The sequence below is a fragment of the Anolis carolinensis genome, chromosome 2 (assembly GCF_035594765.1).
Source record: "Anolis carolinensis isolate JA03-04 chromosome 2, rAnoCar3.1.pri, whole genome shotgun sequence".
NCBI classification, from domain to species: Eukaryota; Metazoa; Chordata; class Lepidosauria; order Squamata; family Dactyloidae; genus Anolis; species Anolis carolinensis.
Genome location: NC_085842.1, coordinates 191,387,587 through 191,400,740, shown reverse-complemented (window position 1 = coordinate 191,400,740; position 13,154 = coordinate 191,387,587).

The window sequence follows — 13,154 nt, the reverse complement described above, 5'->3', positions numbered from 1 at the left end:
ATGACATAGTTGCGGTCACCTTTTACTTTGTTTCTCAACTGCTTTAAGAGTTTCATTTTCATCAAGTGTGTGGGTCCTCCCATCCACTTTGGTGTTTTGGTTTGGGTTCTTTTCTTTGCATTCTTTCATGACAATGTCCCTGGTTTTGATCCAAAGTTCTCTTTCAATCAGATTTATTATTAGAAATCTGTCTGCATTGTTTTTAAATTCTAGACGGCTGTTCATCAAGTTGAAGTTTGGCTCAGTGGTGGACTCAATATTATTGGCTTATGTTTCACTTGTTCATTCTGAATTTACTCTGTTGCAGACACATTCTTTAGGCAATGCAGAAGTCAGACTATACAATTGGAAGCAGAAGATGGAAAAGTTCAATCCTTTCTGGAAAAAGGAAGAATGGGAGCAGTTTGTGGCACAGATTATAAACTGCTGATATCAAAAATTAGAGTAAAGAAGCTCATCATCATGCAAAAATACAACTTGTAGAACATTCATGTAGGATTTAAGAACCACGTAAAGCTTTCACGTAGTTAGAGCAAAACCATGAAACTAAGTGAGGGGAGGATTAAAGGAGTTTTATAGGAGTTTGGAAAGTGGGCTGTGTAAATTGCATATTTTCTCCTAAATGCTGAATCTACACTGCCATCTAATGCAGTTTGAACTGCATTATATGTGTCTACACTGACCATCTAATGCAGTCCAAACTGTATTATATGGAAGCTTAAAGGTAAATGTAAAGGTAAAGGTTATCCTCTGACCTTAAGTCTAGTTGTGTCCAACTCTCTAGGTTGGTGCTCATATCCACTTCTAAGCTGAAGAGCTGCCGTTGTCCGTAGGCATCTCCAAAATCATGTGGCCGGCATGACTGCATAGAGCACCGTTACCTTCCAGCCGGAGCAGTACCTATTGATCTACTCATACTTGCATGTTTTCAAACTGCTAAGTTGGCAGAAGCTGGGGCTAATAGCGGGAGCTCATCCCGCTCCCCGGATTCAAACTGCCGACCTTTTGGTCAGCAAATTCAGCAGCTCAGCAGTTTAATCTGCTGTGCCAATGGGGGTTCCATATGGAAGCTTAGATCAAGCCAAAGACATACAGAAGGAGAGGCCTTGAAATACTTTCAAATATTCATAACTATGATGTTAAACATTGATAGAGCAAGAGGCAGGCTGTTCTTCTGTTTTCGCCGTCTGCTTCTCTGGCCTTGGAATTCAACAAAAAAGCTTTTGTTTAACATTTACACAAATGACCAGCCACTACCAGAAGGGACAGAGAGTTTCATCTTTGCTGATGATCATGCCATCACCGCTCTAGCAAAGAACTTTGAAAAGGTTGAACAGAGGTTCTCCAAAGCTTTAGGTGTTCTTACTGCCTCTTACAGGGAAAATCAGCTGATTCCTAATCCATCTAAAACACAGATGTGTGCTTTTTACCTTAAGAACAGACAAGCACCTTGAGCTCTGAGGATTACCTGGAAAGAAATCCCACTGGAGCACTGCAGCACTGCAGCACACCAAAATACTTGGGAGTCACTCTAGATGGTCTTTGAAGGTCTCTGCTTAGCTACTGCCTTATGAGACCAACTAGGTGGCTTTTGGAGGTAACTTTGCTTACCTATGGTCCTATGCGACCGTTTAAATGGCCTTTGAGGGCCCCTTTCCTTACTTATGGTTTTATGAGATTGTCTAGATGGCCTTTGGAGGTCACTTTCCTTACCTATGGTCTTATGAAACCATCTAGATGGTCTTTGAGGGGCGCTTTCCTTATCTGGTCTTCTGATGGCCTTATGAGATCATCTAGATGGCCTTTGAAGGTCCCTTTCCTTACCTATGGACTTATGAGACCATCTAGATGGTCTTTGGAGGTCTCTTTGCTTACCTATGGTCTTATGAGATCGTCTAGATCGGGGGTCCCCAAACTAAGGCCCTCCAAGGTCATTGACCTGGTCTCTGTCCTAAACTTTAGACTTAAGGTTGATCTAAGTCTGAACTGACTTGAAGGCACACAACAACAACCATCCTAATTTTGGACTATTTCATCATAGTCCGCCCCCCCCCCCCCCAACAGTCTGAGGGACTGTGACCAGCCCTCCACTTAAAAAGTTTGAGGACCCCTGCTCTGGACTGTGCTCTGACTTACAAGAAGCACTGCTTGACTATCAAGCAAAAAGTGGGTGCTAGGAACAATATTATACGAAAGCTGACTGGCACAGTGAAGACATCTGTCCTTGCGCTTTGCTACTCTGCTGCTGAATACGCATGCCCAGTGCGGAATACACCTCATCACATTAAAACAGTGGATGTGGCTCTTAATGAGACATGCCGCATTATCACAGGATTCTACACCCAAGATCACTGGAGAAATTATTCTGCTTAGCTGGTATTGCACCACCTGACATCCGCCGAGAAGTAGCAGCCAATAATGGATAACAGCCTGTACGCCAATGCCTTAAATCAAGAAATAGTTTTCTAAGATTTACAGAGATACTTGCAAGAACACTTCAACAAGCGAGAGTCCAAAAGTGGCAGGCTAAAACCCGGAACCTCAAAGCCATGGCTAATACCGAGTAAGAGACTCCCTCTTGGGCACACAGAAGACTGGGCGACTTGGAAGGTGCTGAACAGACTGTGCTCTAGCACACGCGGTGCAGAACCAAGCTTAAGAAATGGGGCCACAAAGTGGAGTCCATGACATGGAAATGTGGAGAAGAGCAAACCACAGACCAACTACTACAATGTGGTCTGAGCCCTGTCACATGCACAGTGGAGGACCTTCTTACAGCAACACCAGAGGCACTCCAAAGTGGCCAGCTACTGGTCAAAAGACATTTAGTATAATGCCAAGTTTTTACTTTGTGTTTTTAAATACATTACTGTACAACTGTACCCTCGGTTCACTTCTGATACGATAAATAAATAAACTTTATGATTTTGTCCACCAGATGGCAATAAACAGGGATTGGAAAGGAAGACACTGGAATAGCATTACTGTGCCATCAGGTGGCAGCAGCACAATGCCTTTGTTGTTGTTTGCTATGGGCTCAAGGCCATTGCAGGTTATGAGCGTACCTTGATTTTTTTTTGATTTTTTTTTCCGTGTCAGGAGCAACCTGAGTCGCTTCTAGTGTGAGAGAATTGGCCGTCTGCAAGGATGTTGCCCAGGGGACTCCTGGATGTTTTGATGTTTTTACCATCCTTGTGGGAGGCTTTTCTCATGTCCCTGCATGGAGCTAGAGCTGATAGTGGGAGCTCATCCGCGCTCTCCCCGGGTGGGATTCGAACCTGGCAGCCTTCAGGTCAGCAACCCAACCTTCAGGTTACAAGGCTTTACCCCATTGTGCCACCGGGACCCAGCGTATCTTGATAGTTGGCTCACATTACTCAAGACAACATGCACATTGTGTGTCATACCCCCTTTTCTCCTGAATGCTTAATAATACTCCTTGATGAGGAATCATCTGCATTTTAAAAGTTTCCACGGATCTCTTTGTGTCTCTGATTGGCTTAATAAAGGCGACCCAAAAATACATTATTACAATATGAACTTTGGAAGAAGAAACAGGTGCAGGCTGAGCATGCTCCAAAATACAAAATTGTCCGCATAGTGACACTATGTCCCCCCTCTCCCAAGCATTTTGTATAATGGAATAATGTTTGAATAATGAATGCTGTTCTTTGAAGCACTGGGTTCCTTTTAAATGTCCTCCCTTCCCTGGTTGGATGTGAGAACTGCAGAAAAAAAGAGGTCCAGAAATTTAGTAGACCAATGTGAAGCAAACAAGTAATATGTAAGTATTAGTAATTCATTCTTTTTCTAAATACAGTAGAGTCTCATTTATCCAAGCTAAATGGGCCGGCAGAAGCTTGGATAAGTGAATATCTTGGATAATAAGAAAGGATTAAGGAAAAGCCTATTAAACATCAAATTAGGTTATGATTTTACAAATTAAGCACCAAAACATCATTCTTTACAACAAATTTGACAGAAAAAGCAGTTCAATATGTAGTAATGTTATGTTGTAATGACTGTATTTATTAATTTAGCACCAAAATATTACGATATATTGAAAACATTGACTACAAAAATGGTTTGGATAATCCAGAAACTTGGATAAGCGAGTCTTAGATAAGTGAGACTCTACTGTATTAGTAATTCATTCTTTTTCTAAATACAGTAGAGTCTCACTTATCCAAGCTAAATGGGCCGGTAGAATCCAAGCGAATATCTTGGATAATAAGGAGGGATTAAGAAAAAGTCTATTAAACATCAATTTAGGTTATGATTTTACAAATTAAGCAGCAAAACATCATGTCATACAACAAATTTGACAGAAAAAGCAGTTCAATATGCAGTAATGTTATGTTGTAATTACTGTATTTACGAATTTAGCACCAAAATATCACGATATATTGAAAACATTGACTACAAAAATGGCTTGGATAATCCAGAAACTTGGATAAGCGAGGCTTGGATAAGTAAGACTCTACGAGTTATAACAAGGTGTGTCAAGGACAGAACGCCACAAGATTCAAAGTAACAGAGTTTATTAGATTACAGAACTCAAAAATGCCCGTAAAACACAAGGGCCAGGCAATTTTTGCCTTTAGGAGCAAAAAGGGGCAAAAGTAAATGTTCAAAAGATAAACCGGATTAAACCGGAGTTTAATCCGGGTAAAAACAAACTGCTTTCTTCAGCCTGGGTAAAAAACAAAACGAAAGCCAAGAAACAAAAGATACAAGGAATGCAACTAATTGGCAGCAGATTCCTCTCTGCTGCCAACACTGTTTTTAGAGTAACTTGCGTCGCTCCCACACACACACACAGCAGACAGGATCTCCAACACGAGCAGACGCAGCCAGGGATTTTAGCCGTAGAGTAGACCAGTTCCGTTCCGTAGATCAAAGCCAGAAGCAGACGTTTGTAGTTTTTCCAAGTCCAAGAAGGGGGGAAGACAAGCCGTGGTCAGTTCAGTCCGAGTTCTCAAAGCAGGAGATGGCGTCCGTCAAGAAGACGACGGAAGGTCAAGCTAATAAGAGTAAGCACAGGTTTGCACAAACAAATGCCCACACAATCCCTCCCGCCGTCTGACCCTGGATTCCAATCAACTTACGTCTCAGCACAGGAAAGCACACAAGTCTTCAGGGAAGCGTCCCACACACACACACGAATCCCAAGCGTTTGCCCAGATTACCTTGCCCGACGCAATTTGCAATTGCTCCCAAGCCCCATTTTATGCCAGTTACAAATCTTCATCACTGTCAGCTGTCCTCCTTAACCCGGGCGTTTCCTCATCACTTTCCTCGTCAGAGCTGGAACACCTCTGACTACGCCCAACAGCATCTCCAGCTGTGGATCCCGTCCCATCCCTCCAGCTAAGCCATGGGTCTAATCCTGAAGGTCCCCATTCATCTTCTGTCCCATCATGGCCAGTGGCCCCCAATTCCTCCCTTACCCGAGTCCAATCCATCTCATCCTCCTCTGAGCCAACCAGCCCTTCCTCCATTCTTTCCGTAAACCCTTCGAAAGACTCTTCGTCAGATGGTGCTGCAAATATGTCTCGCAGTCTTTTTCTCTCTCGCTCCTCGAGAGTATCTGACTCTCGAGGAGTCTTACGCCCACGCCTGTCAGTAACAGAGCCACGAGGCTCAATCATAACACTATCCCCTCTCACAAAGGCCTCCTCCTCCGATGGCGGAGAAGTGGCAGTGATACCCTCCGCTATAGCACCACGACGACTAGAGGTATCAAGTTTCAACAGCGAACGATGAAAGACTGGATGGACCTTTAAACTAGACGGTAAACGCAAACGAAACGCAACAGAAGAAATCTTTTTAACGATAGGAAAGGGACCCAAATACCGAGGCGCAAACTTTCCCCCAGCCTGTTTAATATGTTTGGAAGATAACCACACCAAATCCCCTTCTTCCAACTCCTCCCCTGCCTGCCTGTGGCGGTCAGCCTGAGTCTTCTGCGTTGCCTTAGCTTCCAACAGTAAGCGACGGGCAACATCATGCAATGCAGCCATTTCCGTAGAGCGGTACACAGGGTCCGAAGAGACCACATTGGTCGACGGCGCCACACCTCCCCGTGGGTGAAAGCCATAAGTAAGCTCAAACGGCGTATGCTGACTAGACGTGTGCACCGCATTGTTGTAAGCAAATTCCGCCACCGGTAACCACTTCACCCAAGCCGTGGGTTGATCTAAACAAAAACAACGCAAATACTGCTCTAAGAGCCCATTAACCCGTTCCGACTGTCCATCCGTTTGCGGATGGAAGGCGGACGACACGTTTAACTTAGTCCCCAAGCACTCATGAAAGTGTTTCCAAAAGCGTGACACAAATTGCGGAGCCCTATCGGAAATAATCACCTCGGGTGCTCCGTGCAAGCGATAGATGTGCTTTGTAAATAGTAAGGCCAACGTAGGGGCCGCCGGAATGGTTGAACAAGGAATAAAATGAGCCAGTTTACTAAATAAATCCACCACCACCCAAATACAAGTATAACCCCCAGACTTAGGCAAATCAGAAATGAAATCCATGGAAATGATTTGCCATGGCCTCTCCGGAACAGGTAAAGACGACAACAACCCTCTAGGGCGCCCAACAGGCGTCTTACTCTGCTGGCAAACGGCGCAGCTGTCACAAAAGCGCAGAATGTCTTGCCGCATCTTTGGCCACCAGTAGCTCCTGGTGATAAGCTGTACGGTCTTGAACCTGCCAAAGTGCCCAGCCATGGGTTCGTCATGGTGGGCTCTAATCACCTCCAACCTGAGGGCCCCCACTGGTACGTAAACCTGCCCCCTACGCACCAATACCCCGTCTTGATCTTGGAGATGCGGCAGTATGGTACGGTTACCTGCTGAGAGCAGCATCAGTTGCTCCTGTGTCCACACATCATCTTTCTGAGCCTCAAGGATCTGGTCATGTAACCCGAGCTCATTATCTACAACACACAGCGAGGCAGTAGGCAAGATGGTCTGACATACTACCTGCTCATTGGTCTTAAATTCTGGCTTGCGGGATAAAGCATCGGCCCGCAAGTTTGCCTTCCCCTCCACGAACTGCACCTTGAAGTTAAACCTGGAGAAAAACAAAGCCCAGCGGATTTGACGCTGGTTTAACTTCTTTGCTGTTTGCAAGTGCTCTAAGTTCTTATGATCAGACCTGACCACGATCTGGTGCCGTGCCCCTTCAAGCCAGTGCCGCCACACCTCAAACGCCACCTTAATCGCCAACAACTCCTTCTCCCATATGGTATAGTTCTGCTCGAAGGGTGTTAGTTGCCGCGAGTAAAATCCACAGGGACGCAAGGTCCCTGAGGAATCCTTCTGAGACAATACAGCCCCCAACGCGTAGCTAGAAGCGTCCGCTTCTACCACGAACGGCTTGTCAACATCAGGATGGGTTAGTATATTGTCCGATTGAAAACTAGACTTAAGTTGTAGAAACGCCTCGTGAGCTTCCCGCCCCCACACAAATGGCTGTTTCTTGCGCAGAAGCTGCGTCAAAGGTACCGTGAGCTTTGCAAAATTCGGAATAAACTCCCGGTAGTAATTAGCGAAACCTAAAAACCTTTGTACGTCCTTCTTAGTCTTCAACTCCTGCCATGAGTTGACGGCGTCAACCTTATGTGGGTCCATTTTAAGTTCCCTACCTGACACTACATGACCTAGGAACTCCACTTCAGGCACATGAAAGACGCACTTGGAAGCCTTGGCGAAAAGCCCATTAGCCCGCAGTCGGTGCAGAACCTGCTTGACATGTTGACGATGTTCTTTCTCGTCCTTAGAAAAAATCAAGATATCATCCAAATAAATCACTAAAAATTGGTCAATTAGGTCCCTGAACACATCGTTCATGAACCTCTGGAAGACCGCAGGAGCATTACAAAGCCCAAAAGGCATGACTCGGAACTCGTGGCATCCGAAACACGTGTTAAATGCCGTCTTCCATTCATCCCCTTCCCGTATACGGATTAAGTTATAGGCCCCCCGCAGGTCAAGCTTGGTAAAGACCTTAGCCCCTTGCACCCTCGATAACAGTTCCGAGATTAAAGGGAGCGGGTACCTATCCCGAATGGTGTATTTGTTTAGGATCCGATAGTCGCAGACCAGCCTAAGTTCCCCAGTCTTTTTGGCTACAAAGAATACTGGTGCCGCAGTTGGAGAACTAGATGGGCGAATAAACCCCTTGGCTAAATTTTCATCTAGAAACTCCCGCAAAGCTTGCCTTTCCGGTACAGTCAAGGCATACAGCCTCCCCGCTGGCAGTTTCGCACCTTCTGCCAACTTGATGGCGCAATCATATGGCCTGTGCGGTGGTAATTTGTCCGCTTCTCTTTTACAAAATACATCAGAGAACTCCCCATACTCAGCAGGCACTCCCTCCATATCAGAATGAGTAACATTTAGAGTGCAACAATCCTGCCTCTTTAAGATCACTTTACGTGTTGCCCAATCTACTTGTGGGTTTACTACAGCTAGCCAATCCATCCCCAGGATCACATCATATCTAGGCAAGCTCGTAATATCCCACACAAACGTTCCCGTTACTCCCTGCACCTCCCACGTTACTGCTGAGGTTTCATGGTTAACCACCCCAGTCTCCAGCAGTCTCCCATCTGCTCCTTCCACCCACACGTCGCATGCCTTGCGCACTCTAGGAATGCCATGCTTCTTAGCAAACTCAATATCTACATATGAGACCGTAGCCCCTGAGTCCAGCAGTGCCAAAGTAGAAACAAGTTCCCTTCCCCCAACAGATAAAGTAATGGGTACGAAAACATGCTTCCTCCCCTCAGTTGACTGCTTGAGGAGCCCTAGTGCGTTGGACTCACGTCGCACTAGGGCTGGCCTTTTCCCGAAAGCTGGGAAGGTTTCACATTACAATTTTTGGCAAAATGCCCAGCATTCCCACAGTACAAACACAAGCCCAGCTGCCTCCTACGGCTCTTTTCCTCTGTAGACAGCTTTTTAAAGACCCCAAGCTCCATGGGCTCTTCCCCCATCACCACAGGTGCCCTGGTTACATGCATGGGTGGCGCACACATTGCTTTTGAGTGTTTACGAGCCTCGAACCTTGCGTCTAAACGCAGCACCTTAGCTACTAAGGCGTCCCAGCTTTCAGCCGGCTCCAAGCGTGCTAATTCATCCTGGAGCATATCATTTAACCCGACAGTAAATAAAAGCATGAATGCATTTTCCCCCCAATCCAGCTGGTGGCGATACAGGTTAAACTTATTTAAGTAATCCAAAACAGTCCCCTTTCCCTGTTTCAACCGATACAGAGCCCACCCAGCGTTCTCCGTGCGGAGAGGATCCCCAAAAGTATCAGTTAACAACTTTTTGAAATTATTCAAATTGTCCTTGACTGGGTCATTTCCCAAAATTAAATTAGTGGCCCATTGTCCTGCGGGACCGGTCAACAAACTCAAAATAAAGGCCACCTTGCTAGTGTCTGTAGGAAAAGCGTGAGCACTGAGCTGAGAAAAATAAAGCTCCACTTGTGCCAAAAAGGTTGGCAACTTGCACCTGGTTCCGTCAAAGCGTTCAGGAGTCAAAACATGTCCTTTCACGGCATGAGCTGTTTGGCTAACGGTAAAAGCCGTTTGCAATTGGTCTAATTTGACCCTTAACTCATCCATCGTCTTCCTGACGGGTTTATTGCTGCAATAAACCTTTTATGGGCGTCGGGCAATCTGTCAAGGACAGAACGCCACAAGATTCAAAGTAACAGAGTTTATTAGATTACAGAACTCAAAAATGCCCGTAAAACACAAGGGCCAGGCAATTTTTGCCTTTAGGAGCAAAAAGGGGCAAAAGTAAATGTTCAAAAGATAAACCGGATTAAACCGGAGTTTAATCCGGGTAAAAACAAACTGCTTTCTTCAGCCTGGGTAAAAAACAAAACGAAAGCCAAGAAACAAAAGATACAAGGAATGCAACTAATTGGCAGCAGATTCCTCTCTGCTGCCAACACTGTTTTTAGAGTAACTTGCGTCGCTCCCACACACACACACAGCAGACAGGATCTCCAACACGAGCAGACGCAGCCAGGGATTTTAGCCGTAGAGTAGACCAGTTCCGTTCCGTAGATCAAAGCCAGAAGCAGACGTTTGTAGTTTTTCCAAGTCCAAGAAGGGGGGAAGACAAGCCGTGGTCAGTTCAGTCCGAGTTCTCAAAGCAGGAGATGGCGTCCGTCAAGAAGACGACGGAAGGTCAAGCTAATAAGAGTAAGCACAGGTTTGCACAAACAAATGCCCACACAATCCCTCCCGCCGTCTGACCCTGGATTCCAATCAACTTACGTCTCAGCACAGGAAAGCACACAAGTCTTCAGGGAAGCGTCCCACACACACACACGAATCCCAAGCGTTTGCCCAGATTACCTTGCCCGACGCAATTTGCAATTGCTCCCAAGCCCCATTTTATGCCAGTTACAAATCTTCATCACTGTCAGCTGTCCTCCTTAACCCGGGCGTTTCCTCATCACTTTCCTCGTCAGAGCTGGAACACCTCTGACTACGCCCAACAGCATCTCCAGCTGTGGATCCCGTCCCATCCCTCCAGCTAAGCCATGGGTCTAATCCTGAAGGTCCCCATTCATCTTCTGTCCCATCATGGCCAGTGGCCCCCAATTCCTCCCTTACCCGAGTCCAATCCATCTCATCCTCCTCTGAGCCAACCAGCCCTTCCTCCATTCTTTCCGTAAACCCTTCGAAAGACTCTTCGTCAGATGGTGCTGCAAATATGTCTCGCAGTCTTTTTCTCTCTCGCTCCTCGAGAGTATCTGACTCTCGAGGAGTCTTACGCCCACGCCTGTCAGTAACAGAGCCACGAGGCTCAATCATAACAAGGTGATAGCTAAGTTCTTTTGCTTAAGAAAGGACAAGTCCACTTCTTTCGAAGTGATACTTTTTGTTAAGTTTATAGTCAGCAGATGAAGTCTCACTAAATGGAACAAGGGTGTTCCATGGTATAAGAGCTGACTTATGCTCCGACAATAAAACTTTGGATAGGAAGTAAGTGTGTTTTACACAACAGGGTATCTACTTGAAACAGTTCGCAGGGCGTGTGTGTGTGCAGCATGTCAATGTCTTTCACAAACAATCACATTTTCTGTTTTATTAAGCCATGGAAACCCACTGGATTTTTTTTCATGCCAGGAGTGATTTGAGAAACTGCAAGTCGCTTCTGGTGTGAGAGAATTGGCCATCTGGAAGGACGTTGCCTGGGGATGCCTGGATGTTTTACTATCCTGTGGGAGGCTTCTCTCATGTCCCCATATGGGAAGCTGGAGCTGACAGACAGGAGCTCACCCTGCTCCCCAGATTTGAATTGCTGACCTTTCGATCAGCAGTCCTGCCTGCACAAGTGTTTAACCCATTGCACCACTGGGTGACCTTGGGGAAGCCATAGCTCTTCCACACTTACAGGAAGGCAAAGGAAAAACCTCTTTTGATTAAATCTTGCAAAGGAAACTGTGTGATAGAGAACACCAAAATTCATGACAGGGCCGCTATAAGATAGAAAACAATGCCATACAGAAGAATCAGAGTTGTGTTCGATTGAAAGCTCATGCTGCCCTACGAGGGAGAAAAAAATGGCATTCTTAATCAATTTAATTTAATTCAAGCGATATAAGCATGTTGTAATTACAGTGATCAGGAACCTGAAGAGTCATCAAGAAATGCAAAGCAACGTGTTGCAAAAGGTTACTTCCTAATTCCACCCCAGTAAAGAAGGTATAACTGCACTGTATTACAAATATCACAAAGGATAATGTGTTGCTGAAGGCTTTCATGGCTGGAATCACTGGGTTGCAGTGAGTGTTTTGGGCTGTATGGCTATATTCCAGAAGCATTCTCTCCTTTATTCTCACAAAGGATAATTTCACTCATTTTGTCATTAACTGTAAGTACTTTTCTACTTACAGGTACTTGGCCTCATTAAATAAGGAACATACATGCATAGCTTTGTGGAAGCAATGACAAGACAGGCAAGAGAACAACATTTTTCAGGAAAGACAAATTTTGTAGCACTCAGATAAATGTGTGTATTTTAAAGCTAACACTGTAGAATGGTGGTTCTCAAACTTTGGGCCTCCAGGTGTTTTGGACTTCAAACTCTCAGAAATCCCAAGCCAGCTTACCAGCTGTTAGGAACTATGGGAGCAGAAATCCAAAACATCTGGAGGCCCAACGATTGGGAACCACTGCTGTAGAAGAAATTCAGTTTGACACTACTTTAACTGCCACAGCTCAATATTATGGGATCATGAGTATTGTAGTATGGTGAGGCACTCTTGGGAAGAGAAGGCTAAACATCTTGTAAAATGGCAACTTCCAAAATTCCATAGCACATGGCAGTTGAATTGGGGCCAAACTGCATTTCTTCTACAGTGCAGATGCACCCTTAGTCTCTACAGTAGAAAGCTGGGTGGCTATCTCTCGAGGGTGCATCGATTGTGCTTTTCCCCTATGGCAGTGAGTTGGACTAGGTGGCCCATGTGGTCTCTTCCAACTCTATGATTCTAAGCAGAAAACAAGCTCACTCATTTCTCAAACTCATTGCCTTCAAGCAACAAAGGCCCTACTTCTTTTGGACCTATGGACAGCTTTAGAATTGGGCTGGGAGCTTCTCTCACCCAATGGCCAATCACAAGATGCCAAATAATAAAGCCACACAGTTCTTTTGCCTTCCAAATTGTCAGTGCGATGTCAGTTGCACTGCTTTCTCTGCAGTCAACACCAGAGAAAGTAGTGCAAAAAATCCAGTTTTAATGCATCATATTAAAATGTACACATGCAGAGCTCCATTCAAACAGAAGACTTTCACACCAAGGACAATGATTCTGTTAGACCAGGGGTCCTCAAACTTTTGAAGCAGAGGGCCGGTCCACTATCTTTCAGACTGTTGAGGGGCCGAATTATCATTTGGAAAAAAAAAATGAACAAATTCCTATGCATACTGCACATGTCTTATTTGTAGTGCAACAACAACAACAACGAAAGAACAATACAATATTTAAAAATGAAAACAATTTTAACCAACATAAACCTATCAGGATTTCAATGGAAAGTGTGGGCCTGCTACTGGCCAATGAGATAGTCAAGTTAATTAGGATTGTTGTTGTTGTGTGCCTTCAAGTCATTT